The sequence below is a fragment of the Capsicum annuum genome, chromosome 1 (assembly GCF_002878395.1).
Source record: "Capsicum annuum cultivar UCD-10X-F1 chromosome 1, UCD10Xv1.1, whole genome shotgun sequence".
In the NCBI taxonomy this organism is placed as follows: Eukaryota; Viridiplantae; Streptophyta; class Magnoliopsida; order Solanales; family Solanaceae; genus Capsicum; species Capsicum annuum.
The window spans coordinates 204,852,405-204,863,478 of NC_061111.1; positions in this window are offsets into that span (position 1 = coordinate 204,852,405).

Sequence of the window (11,074 nt, forward strand, 5' to 3'; positions counted from 1 at the left end):
GGAAATCTCCAAGGGTTGATCAACATCAAGCTCATCATCACTATAGGAATCTTGCTCTTCATCGTCACACTCTTCCATTATTTTAAATGATTCCACAGACAAGATATCATCTAAACATAATGTAGAAAAGTGTTTTGGATGATTGACCTTGATATCCATCTCTTCTATTCTTTCTCTTCCCTCGTTAAATGCCCTAATGTCTTGGCGTATGTCACATATGGTATCATTCGTTGTGTCTATACGATCCAACATTAGTTGAAGTATAGCTTCAATGCCACTCTTTCCAGTGCTACGTTCTTCCTTCTCTTGACCATAAGACCTGTCATACTCATCAGAAAAACTAGAACTTAGGTTAGCGCAATAGGGGGAGGGGGATTTTGAGCAATCACTCCAATGTCCATCTTGACCACCACATAAAGAACAATTATACTCTTGGTAGGGTGGAGATTATGCACACATCTCTCTCCGGGGAGTATATCTATAGTCATGCCAAAAGTGGGGTCCATCACAATATGGACATAGATCATCCAGATAATATTTCCAACTATCAAACTCACATTCATTCCATGATTCCATAGTAAGAAATAAGCAAAAATAAAGAAAATCTACCTAACACACGAAACAAAGGAAATCACAAACAAATATTTACAAGTTCGAATTCAAGCAAGTAAGGTAAAATTCCAAACCAACTCAATACGCCAAATTGTTCCCCGGCAACGGCGCCATTTTTTATAACGCTCAACTTACACCTCAAATTAGTGTAAGGCGGTCGTCATCTATATATTTACCCAACTTTGGAGTCGGGTTCGAATCCACAGGGAATAATGTGAGTGGCGATTAAACTAATTTAAAATTATAGCTACAAATTAAATTCAAACAAATGATACAAAAATATAAAATGGGGTTTTAGTATTAATGTTTGTAATCAATATAAATAAAAAACCAGAGTTATGTTCACTTTGGGTTTCGAGAATTGACAGATACTAGGTACTGCGTAAGACTCTTTAAGTAAGTAGGAATTGCAGAATATCCCTAACGACTAACTATCTGACTTATCTCTCGACCTCATAAGACAATTTATTATCTAATTCTCTCAAACTTAGATAACTTATCTATTTCCAATAGGATGTTAGCTCAGGTAGATTAATCCAGTTACGGCATTAATCATTAAATAGAAGGTTGGTAGCTTCCGAGTCCCAGTTGATAATTCACATTCTCTAGTCTATTTCTCTGTTTAAGAAAATAAACCTAAGGCATAACCTATTGTTTACAACCAATAGATTTTAAGTTAAAACAACAGATTTCAAGACATCCTACTACTTTTCGAACCCTTTAAGTACCTAGCAGCATATCAAACCCTAATCCATGGATCCCATAACTCGGGCTAATAGAATTAGTCGCTCATGATTTGATGAATGAAATAAAAAGTTGAATTCATGATAGTATGGATAAACTTATGAATGGATGAAAACAACAATTGTTTCTTCAATTGAATCACAAGAGAATAATCCACAATTGTTGATAAGTGTTGAAGGGAAAACAAGAAAAATACTTGATGAAAAAGATGAGGAAATGTACGTTCCTTCTAAGTTCCCAAAACAGGATTGAGAGATCCTGAATATAACCCTCAAAACTTCTATTTATACCTAAACTTAATTATGGAAATAAAACAACAAAATAAATAAAATTATCGAATTAGGTGACGCCCTGGCTGACGCCACGTCTAGGGTCTGATACCTTATCATAGATGGCGTCAGATTAGCTCCAGTTGTCTTCAAGTTCTATCTAAAGTTAACGATGTTACTGACGCCGTGTCACGGATCTAATGGCGTTTCATTATCTTCATCAGATGTCTTCTCTTTTTGTTAATTCTCTGCTTAAGGCTAACGCCCTTATTGACGCCTTATCACAACGTTGATGCCATGTCACCAATATCGTCAGAATTGCTTATTAGACTGTAACTCCCTAGTTAAGGATGACGCCAATACTGATATCCTATCACAAGGCTGACGACTTATCACGGTTGTTGTCAGCCATGTTTTTAGCTCTTTTTGCTCAGATTTCAACTCTTTTGCTCCATTGTTATTTATTTTCATGCATCTTCACTTTCCTACAAAATCTTTAAAAATAACATCAAAAACACCAATAATTACTTAAGAACTTACAATTATTTCAAGCTTAAAAGTCTTAAATATGCTACAAAAATCTAGCACATCTGTAACCTCATCTTACGAGTCGTAGCTTGACTCGTGATGATAGGCGGTCAAATTTTAATAAGTTCAGTTAAGGGACCTTTTGGTCTTTTCCCCTCTTATAACTCCCAAACCACGACCAATAACCCAAGAGAGGCATTATTTTCCTCTATCTTTTATTTCATTAATAATGTTGGGTGTATTTATGCACTCTAGCGTTGTTATTCTAGCCTATTAAGCCTTGTTTTGAGGATAATTTATGTACTTTATGTGTGATAATGATGATGTATATAAGCATATAAGTTCTCAAGAATGTGATTACAATGTTTTAAGGTGTTTTCAAACAAGTTTGTACTTAACTGAGTCATTTAGAGTGTTCAATCGATGAAACTTGTATTACTAGCTTGAGCTAGGTGCTTGTCTAGTTAATTTCGTGGGATTCTAATGTGTTTAATTAGATCCAAAAGGTTTAAAAGTGTATTTATATGTGGAACAAATGTGAAAATTTTAATTGAATTAAGTTAAGAGTCGGAACAATAAGTTGAAGATCAATGTGAACTAGCTTAGTCTTAGCCCGTGTTTTTGGTTCATCATTATAGATTAGTTGATGTTTTGATCTCTAATTCATGGTTTATGATTATGTAGGATCTTTTGTGACCATATTATGGTGATATATTGATGATATAGAGGCAGAAAAATCCATTGAAAATGCACCACAAGACAAGGGATGGAAGGAGGGACGATCAATACTTAACCAAATTAAGGAAGCAATTTCCAGTGAGCCAATACGATATAAGTGAGGTGCACCACTTGTGCAACACGATCATCAAGGCCCTGCATCATATTCTCAATGAAATAACCAACGAAGAAAGTTTCATTCTCCATGGAATAACTAAGGTGGCACGTCACATTCTCCCTTCACGGGGAAGTTGAAAATCCTTGATCTACACGGCTTAGGCTTATAATATCATACTTAAATAGAATGTTGTAAACTTTGTAATCTATGCTTGGAACATCTTGGAACATATAGGGAGACTGCTGCAACTTCTCTTAGGTTTTATAATTCTTTATTTAGCTTTTTAATAGATCATAACATGAATTCAACCCTTTGGATTATGATCATGACTATGAGTGGCTAAGAACTCCCTTTACGGGGTTAAAGCCAAGAACATGACTACTATTATTTTGAATTAAGTTTGTTTGATTTGCTTATTATTATTGGTTGTGTTTTCATTCTTGTTTTAACTATTCTGAGGCTTGATCATCCTTAGAATACATCTATTGTCAACCTTGTGATCTTGGGAGAGGGAATAGGGAGATAGAACTTGGGGCTGAACAAAGTAAGGTTTGCGGTCTTTTATGAAATAAGGAATATGAATTAGCATCTAAGATAGGGATGTACTTAGAAGTCTTACTTGATTCAGATGTAGGATGATATCTTAAAGAACTTAATTGGATTATTACATCCCCGCTCCACAATGTAGTTGTAATGCCAAAATTAGGTAAATGATTAGAGGTCGGGAGACCATGATCATATAATTAACCCTATGAATCAACAACCAAGATAAGTGGTTTTATGAGTGAAGTTTAATAATGTAGTATGATTGTTCGAAGTGCTTTAACCCTGGGCTTTACTTCATTGATTGTTTCAAAACTTTACTTTACGCACTGTTTACTTTACTTGCAATTTACAAACTTCAAAACTCTCTTTTGGTTACTCTTGCATCACTTGAATATAAAATGTGAACTAAAATCAAATAGTTGTTAGAACAAGTCCCTGTGGGATTGATATTTAACTCTTTTAAAGGCCATTATATTACTTGGTAGACCACGTACATTTCGTGTGCACTGGTAGGTTTAAGTCCCAATATAGGTTAAGTTCAATGATCACTTAAGTTAATGTTCTATTCTGATGGCAAGGGTAAAATAGCTCTCCCCAAAATAGGTAAGATGTTGGACTCTATGGTATCTCACATGGTTTATGTCGTTTAGAAGAATCTCCCACAAGAAAGAATAAAAGTAAAGATTTTAGAAACTAAGTGTTATGGCTCACTAAGCTTATTCATAAGTTTCATTATCCATGCTTTATGATCTTGTAGTCTTTTGTTTTACTCAAGTCCAAGGTGAGTCATTTATGCTTAGCATGCATTATTCAAAAGTATACATATATATTCAGCTCTTGTTTTACTTATGCATTCACCCCCACATAGTCGGTACATTCCAAAAGTACTCACCCACATATATGTCTATGTGCTACATTGTCTTATAATGTAGATTCTGGTGCTCGTTTCTAGCAGTACGATTGATCACGGCCATCATATCCTGCATCTCGACTGTTGGTGAGTCCTCATAGTTCGAGGACCCAGTTTATCCAACTCATGTTTACTGTTGAAATTTATCTTAGATCTTTAATTTTTGTTTATGTTCGAGTCAGTTGGGGTTTGTCCCAGTTGCTCTCTAGCTAGCAGTGGAGGCTTGTCAGGATGATTATGTTCAAAGTTCAAAGAGTTTTTTTAAGGTTTCCAAAGTTAAAGATTTACATTAAGATATGGAATTGTTTACCTTTAGTTTCTATATATGTTAGTTCACTTTTTATATGAGTTCTAAGTTGAATAGATATCATGGGTTAGCTTGGGGCTATTCGTAGTCCCAAGCACCGTGTGATTTTCAGGGAATGTCCCTGGGATGTTACATAGTTACCTGGGGACTAACATTCATTCTAGTTTACAACTGAAGCACCGCACCAATTTTTTTTGTCTTGATGCGTACAAAGTGATTGCAGTGTGAGCAAGCGAGCAAGAAAAATGATTGGGGGACGATCAGGAAGTGATATTTTGACTTCCACAGGGAAAGTTTGTACCCGCAGTACTAATCCATAGTGATATTAAAAATTTCTTTGAAGATATTTATGATAAGGTGTTGGACAGGTTGCGGGCAATGGTAGAAATTTGTTTAACAGAGGCGATGGAGTTGGAATCGGCAATAGTGGTTGTTATAGTGATGATAGTGAACCGGATTTGGATGGTATGGTTAGCGAGTTTCTATAAAGTGGAATAAACTGATTGTAGATGACCTATACATGTTACTAACCATAGATGACAACTCTAAAATAGTGGATATAGGCAATACTTCATCTTCAATAGATGCAAGATTCAGTGACGAAGGTGATGCCGATGAGCTTCATAAAGTGTAAGAACTAAAGTATGTTCATTGTCCTCCACCCTGGGAAAGGTAGGTGAAATAGTGAGTATTTATTTTAGTAAAAGTGTTTGAGCAGTACAACATTATGATGGGGGATAAGTTAAAAGGTACCAGTTCATCAATGTAGCAGCCTACACGTACTTAGGATTCACTAAGACCGTTGTCTGATATCTTATGGATAATCCTATAGTTGTATATATCAGAGATAGAGAGGAATTTTAGTTGAATATGGGGAAATAAGCACACAGGTAAAAGGAAAGAATTGCAGAGACTGATGTAAACCACATACCACCGCGAAATTCAGTAACGCCTATACGTTTAGCAAGAATGACGGGATGTTCATGGAAGTGATGTGGTAATGTAGAGCCTTGATAAATCATCCCATATAGTATATAGGGAAGGTTCTTTTCTAATCCATATAAAAAACATATAAATTTTTATGCCACAAATATGCCTTAATAAGCAGAATGGGGCGAGTAGCTCACCTCTGATCCATTACGATTGCCTCCCGAAAGTGCTTACTTTGGTCGGAGGTATATTGTAGTGCTCTACAGTTAGATACTTCTCTCAGTAAGTCTAGTGTAATAAAAAATGAGATGTTACCAGTTGATTTATTTAGTAGGGCACAGTTAGTTGGCGCGAAAAGAAGGCGAAGGCGTAAAATGGGAGCTTACCAAATGCAACACCTGGACGTAGAGCTCAATAGCTGGAAAAGAAATTGTGTTCAACATTCTTGGATGAGGAAAGGATAGTTCCTTCCCCCTTTATTGGTAATGGCCACAACAATTGTGTGTCTATTTACTACACATTCGTACGTACCAGCCTGGGCTCTCTAACTTTCGCGCACGATACAAAATATGTCTTGAAAGGAGCAAATAGCCTCTCGTACTTGGGAAAATCATCACCATAAATTACTATGGCAACCTGTTGTTCCTGTAGTCAAGTTAGGTAGAGAAAGGTTTAGATGTGCGAATAGAATTTATAGAGAAAGTTGTTAAAATTTAAAATTATTGTTGCTTTTATGGGGCTTCAACTCGTCGTTTCTGAAGTTTTCGTAGGTAATAATATTTTAAAAAACATGTTGAGTATCAATACCATTTTCCAACAAGAACATGCATATAGGTAAACTTACGTTTTCATCCTGTACAAGCATTGTCTGAAACTGCACACTTTGATTTCTACTCTTACGAGGTCAGAACATATCGACCACCTTAACCGTACAGGTCCAATATATAATTTCTTTTGTGATAGCATTGACAGAAAGTTGTTGATCCATTATGCCAGACTCTGTTTCATTATGACAGGGGAAGGTACAAATTGAATAGCAATATATGGTAAAGAGTAAACTAACAAATGAACTTATATAGTGGTAAAACTGCAGGTAATACAAATTTGGATGTATGTTGGTGTAGGTGGGACAGTTAATTCCTTTTTGAGGCAACTAAAATAAGTTCCAGAACTTATTAAAAGGGAATTTTATGGCAGCTATGGTGCTCTGATACCAAAAACCATACGATAATCCTATATTATATTCTGGACATATGATATTTAGGTCGGTACCAAAATTTTCCTTCTTGTTTCAATTTTAATCACTCTTTGTTGAACCATTTTTCCTTTTTTTTAATCATCATGCACATAAAAATTCAGGAAAGACTATAGGTAATACAAATTTGCCAATGATTTGATAAATAATTGATAGAATTAGCTTATAGACAGAAAAATTAAAGGAAGCTACTTCTTTTGATAAGTCATCAGGATGTTGGATATGGACATTAATACTTCAATCCCACTACAACTTATGACTAATTAACCATACAACTCTAAAAATTAGCATGAATAAACTTTTAACCAAAGAGGAAAATTAAAGCAGGTTACTTCTTCCAATAAGTCATCAAGGATGTTGGATATTGCCATTGATAATTCAGTCCTACTATAAGTTATGGCTACTCAAGCATACAACACTAAAATTAGTATAAATAAACTTTTAACCAATGAGGTTACACGACAATTCAACATTATATAAATCTCTGCAAACAACAAAAGTAAATGGTTTTCCCTGGTAGAACTTTCACAAGACCCATCCGATGTGTCAAACACAGTTAAACTTTAATTTTCATTTTTTTTTTTATTTGAATAAAACCATACTTACTTACAGTTTCATATACAACAACAGATATGAGAACCAAGCTATGCAGATAATCAAAATTTAAGACAGAGAACAACGGCTAACAAATCAAGCAGTTTCCTTAGTAGAATCAGAGAAATTGACAACAAAGACCAAATGGAGAATGGAACAAGACTGTAAATTCAAAATTTAGGTGAAGACAATATTTATGGTAAGGTTTTGACGTGTAAGGATTTGGATGAAGAGGGATTTGACTGAAGAAGAATTTGACGTGTAAGGTTTTAAATGAATTGAGAAAATCAAACACTACAAAGTTGAATCATGAAATTATAGTCAAACAAATAATGAAAAGACTATATTATCCCTTATGAAATGATGAAAATTCCCCTTTGAGGAAGCTGGCAGGACAAGCTTCACTAGCTTCCCAAGACACTTCTATATATTACGAGAAAATCAAATATTACAGAGTTGAATCATGAAATTACAATCAGACAAACAATGAAAAGACTATATTACCTCTTACGAAATTACGAAAATGCCCCTGTGAGGAAGCTGACAGGACAACCTTCACCAGCTTTGCACGACACTTTTATATACCAATTTAATAGTACGTGTCTCACACGTGTAACTTTTGATCCTTTAAAATTAAATAATTTTACCTATTGTGGAGATTTTAAATAAAGTGTTAAAGTTTGAATCACTTTTTAAATATTCTTCACACTTTAATATAATAATGTAAACATAAACATATATTTTAGTGTAAGCATATATATATTTTACCACCAGAAGTTCTAAATGATTGATGGGATCATCACTTTTGTGTTTGTCATGCAGTACCTATTTTCCTTGCCGCCAGAGGTTAAGAGAGACACATCAATTCAAACTAATTTGTGGTACATTTTTTTTTTCTATATTTAAAATCTTTTCTTATTTTTAAAGTCAAGTTATAGTTTTTTTTTCTATATTTATAATTTTTTTGTTTCTAAAGTTAAATCTTTACAAAATCATTGATTACATTCTTATTACGTACTTAAAACTTTTAAAAGTTTGGTACTTCTTAAATTATCTTTATTATAACGTTTTTATATTTATTTCTAGATTTCTCAAATCTTCTTAAAATCAAATTTAGTTGACATAGAATTCTTAAAGTAATGAAAAATATTAGTTGTCATTAATTCTGATGACTTATAATAAGGAAATATTTTATCATAAATATATTTAATTAATTTTCAACTCTTAAATATTAGAAAAATAGTGAAAATACGATTTTGTCCAAAGAAAAAACTTTTAATGAAGGACAAAAAGTTCAAACGACATTTCTAAGGCCCTTACACATTTAAATTTTAAGTGTTTCAAAAATTATATATAAAAAAAATTATAAATTACCACCTGTCGTATCAATTTAAGTTATTTGACTTTGATAACACGAAAAAACATACTTCTATAAATGTTTTACCGAACTTTTTTTTTGAATACTTTCCTTCGATTGAAACGTAGGAGTCATTGTTAGATTGTATAAAAATAATTTTGAATAGAATGTATTAGTAATGTTTGCATTAATAATACTTGTATTAGTAATATTGGTATTATTTATGCTATCATTATTTCTTATGCCATTCCTACCTATCTATCATTGGTCAACTCGGGAATCAGCTAGACCCGACTTTCTCTTTCAAATGAATTGATTCGCCAGTTTATGAGCTCACTAAGCCTACAGCCAACGCTATATCTCTTGCTATGGCTCTTAGCTTAGGGTGGGGTATACATTCTGCGTGTGTAGATCCTTGACAACACAGAGAAAGTTGGAATAAAGATGGCATAGCTTTGGCGGTCATCACAAGGGTGTCCAACCAAGAAAATTTTTGGAGAGATGAGACAAATGCAGCCGGATTGATCGTCATATGATGGGTAGCCTACTCAAGTTAACTGAGGAAGTTCTAGTAAAACTCTTGAACGCAGACTGACTTTTTCTCACATATCACTCTTCGTACAAAGAGTCATTCTTTCTGGCAGCTATCTAATATTGGTCAAGAGCTGTCATTGGACGAACTTTCATAAATTCTCTTTCTGGTTTGGTTTCCAAGAGGTGTCAACCGATATAGAATTATCAGATATAAGAAAAGTATCATACTTCAATTTGAATTTTGAATTGAATATAAAATTTAGTTGGACTCAATACACCCTCAGGCCTTGCCTTGGAGGAGCATATATTGAGATAGGATTTCTTGCCCTGGCAGGTTGCTCTTTTGTATGCTTGAGATAAAACTCTTTAGATAGTGTTTTCTATTGTATAATTATTTATTGTCCGAGTTGAAGTTAGAAATACATCAGGATTTCATGTGCTTACTTATATTGCTTTTGGTTTTTATATCATGTCCACTTTCTTCATCCCCCTCTATCAAAATGATCAAAAAGGAAGGCGAGTTTGCTTCTTATTCCCATGTTTGATCTCTTCCGTCTCTGCCTGGCTCGTTGTCACCTATGTTGATGAAAGGTTGAAAGCCTCGATTTAATGTTAACAGATATGTTGTTCTCTCAGTTCTATAGGATAGCTTAATTAGAGTCTAAGTTGAAACTTCGATTTTAATCTACGCATCATAATCAGAAAGGGCATCCTATCTCTCTTTTATGGGCTCTTTCCTAGTATCTGACCTATCCGAGTTAGCCTTCCCAAGAGGACAAAGAGGTGGATCATCTGATCTTGAAATAGGTCATCCCGGCTATCCCGATCTTTTATCTGTTCATTTCGTCAAGTATCTGAATCATACGATTCTGAGGATTCTGTTGTACATGTGCTCACCATAAGCCTGTCTTTTTGTTTTTCTTCAATTTCATCTTCGTGGTAGTGAAATGTAACCGATCCGAGTCCATAATTTCTTCTAGTTCGAATTACTGGTCCATCGCGACTAACCAGTCTAAGACCACGGAGGGGTCTCAACTTGATCCTACTCCTCTTAGAAAGGGGAATGAATCATTTTTTTGATTTTTCATTTTCCATCGATGAAAGAACAAATTGAAAAATAGTAAATTTGATGAATATTCATTTTATACGGTCGCATCTTTATCACATTTGTTTGTCTTCCAAGTCATTCCAAATAAGGAATTCCAATTAGACGACAAAACGGATAGAAATGCTGATGAGCAAAATGCGCAAATGAATGAGCAAAATGGTGTTGAAAAAGGGTGGTAGACATCAAATGGATTAGAATTTTCAAAAAACTAGAAGTGGTTCGATTCCTCTTTGATGTGGTTAAGCCAAGAGCGCAAAGCGCATGCGCGAAATAAGAGCGTCAGGAAATATCAATCGGTGGAAATTTCTGTGGTTGGTTCTTAAAACGATTCCATTTCAGGTTCCCCAAGACAACAATGAATGGACTCTTTCTGGGGAGGTTGAGGGAAGGATAAAGCAGCTAAGGTAGGATATCATTGTTGTAAGCCTCCTTCACTGCATTAGATTAGCGCCCTATTGATCGTGTCTTCGGAGGGTTAGAGAAGCGAAAGCTCGACCGGTAAAAAGAGGAGAGAATTTCTTCAATAAGAACGCATAAGAGCGGTA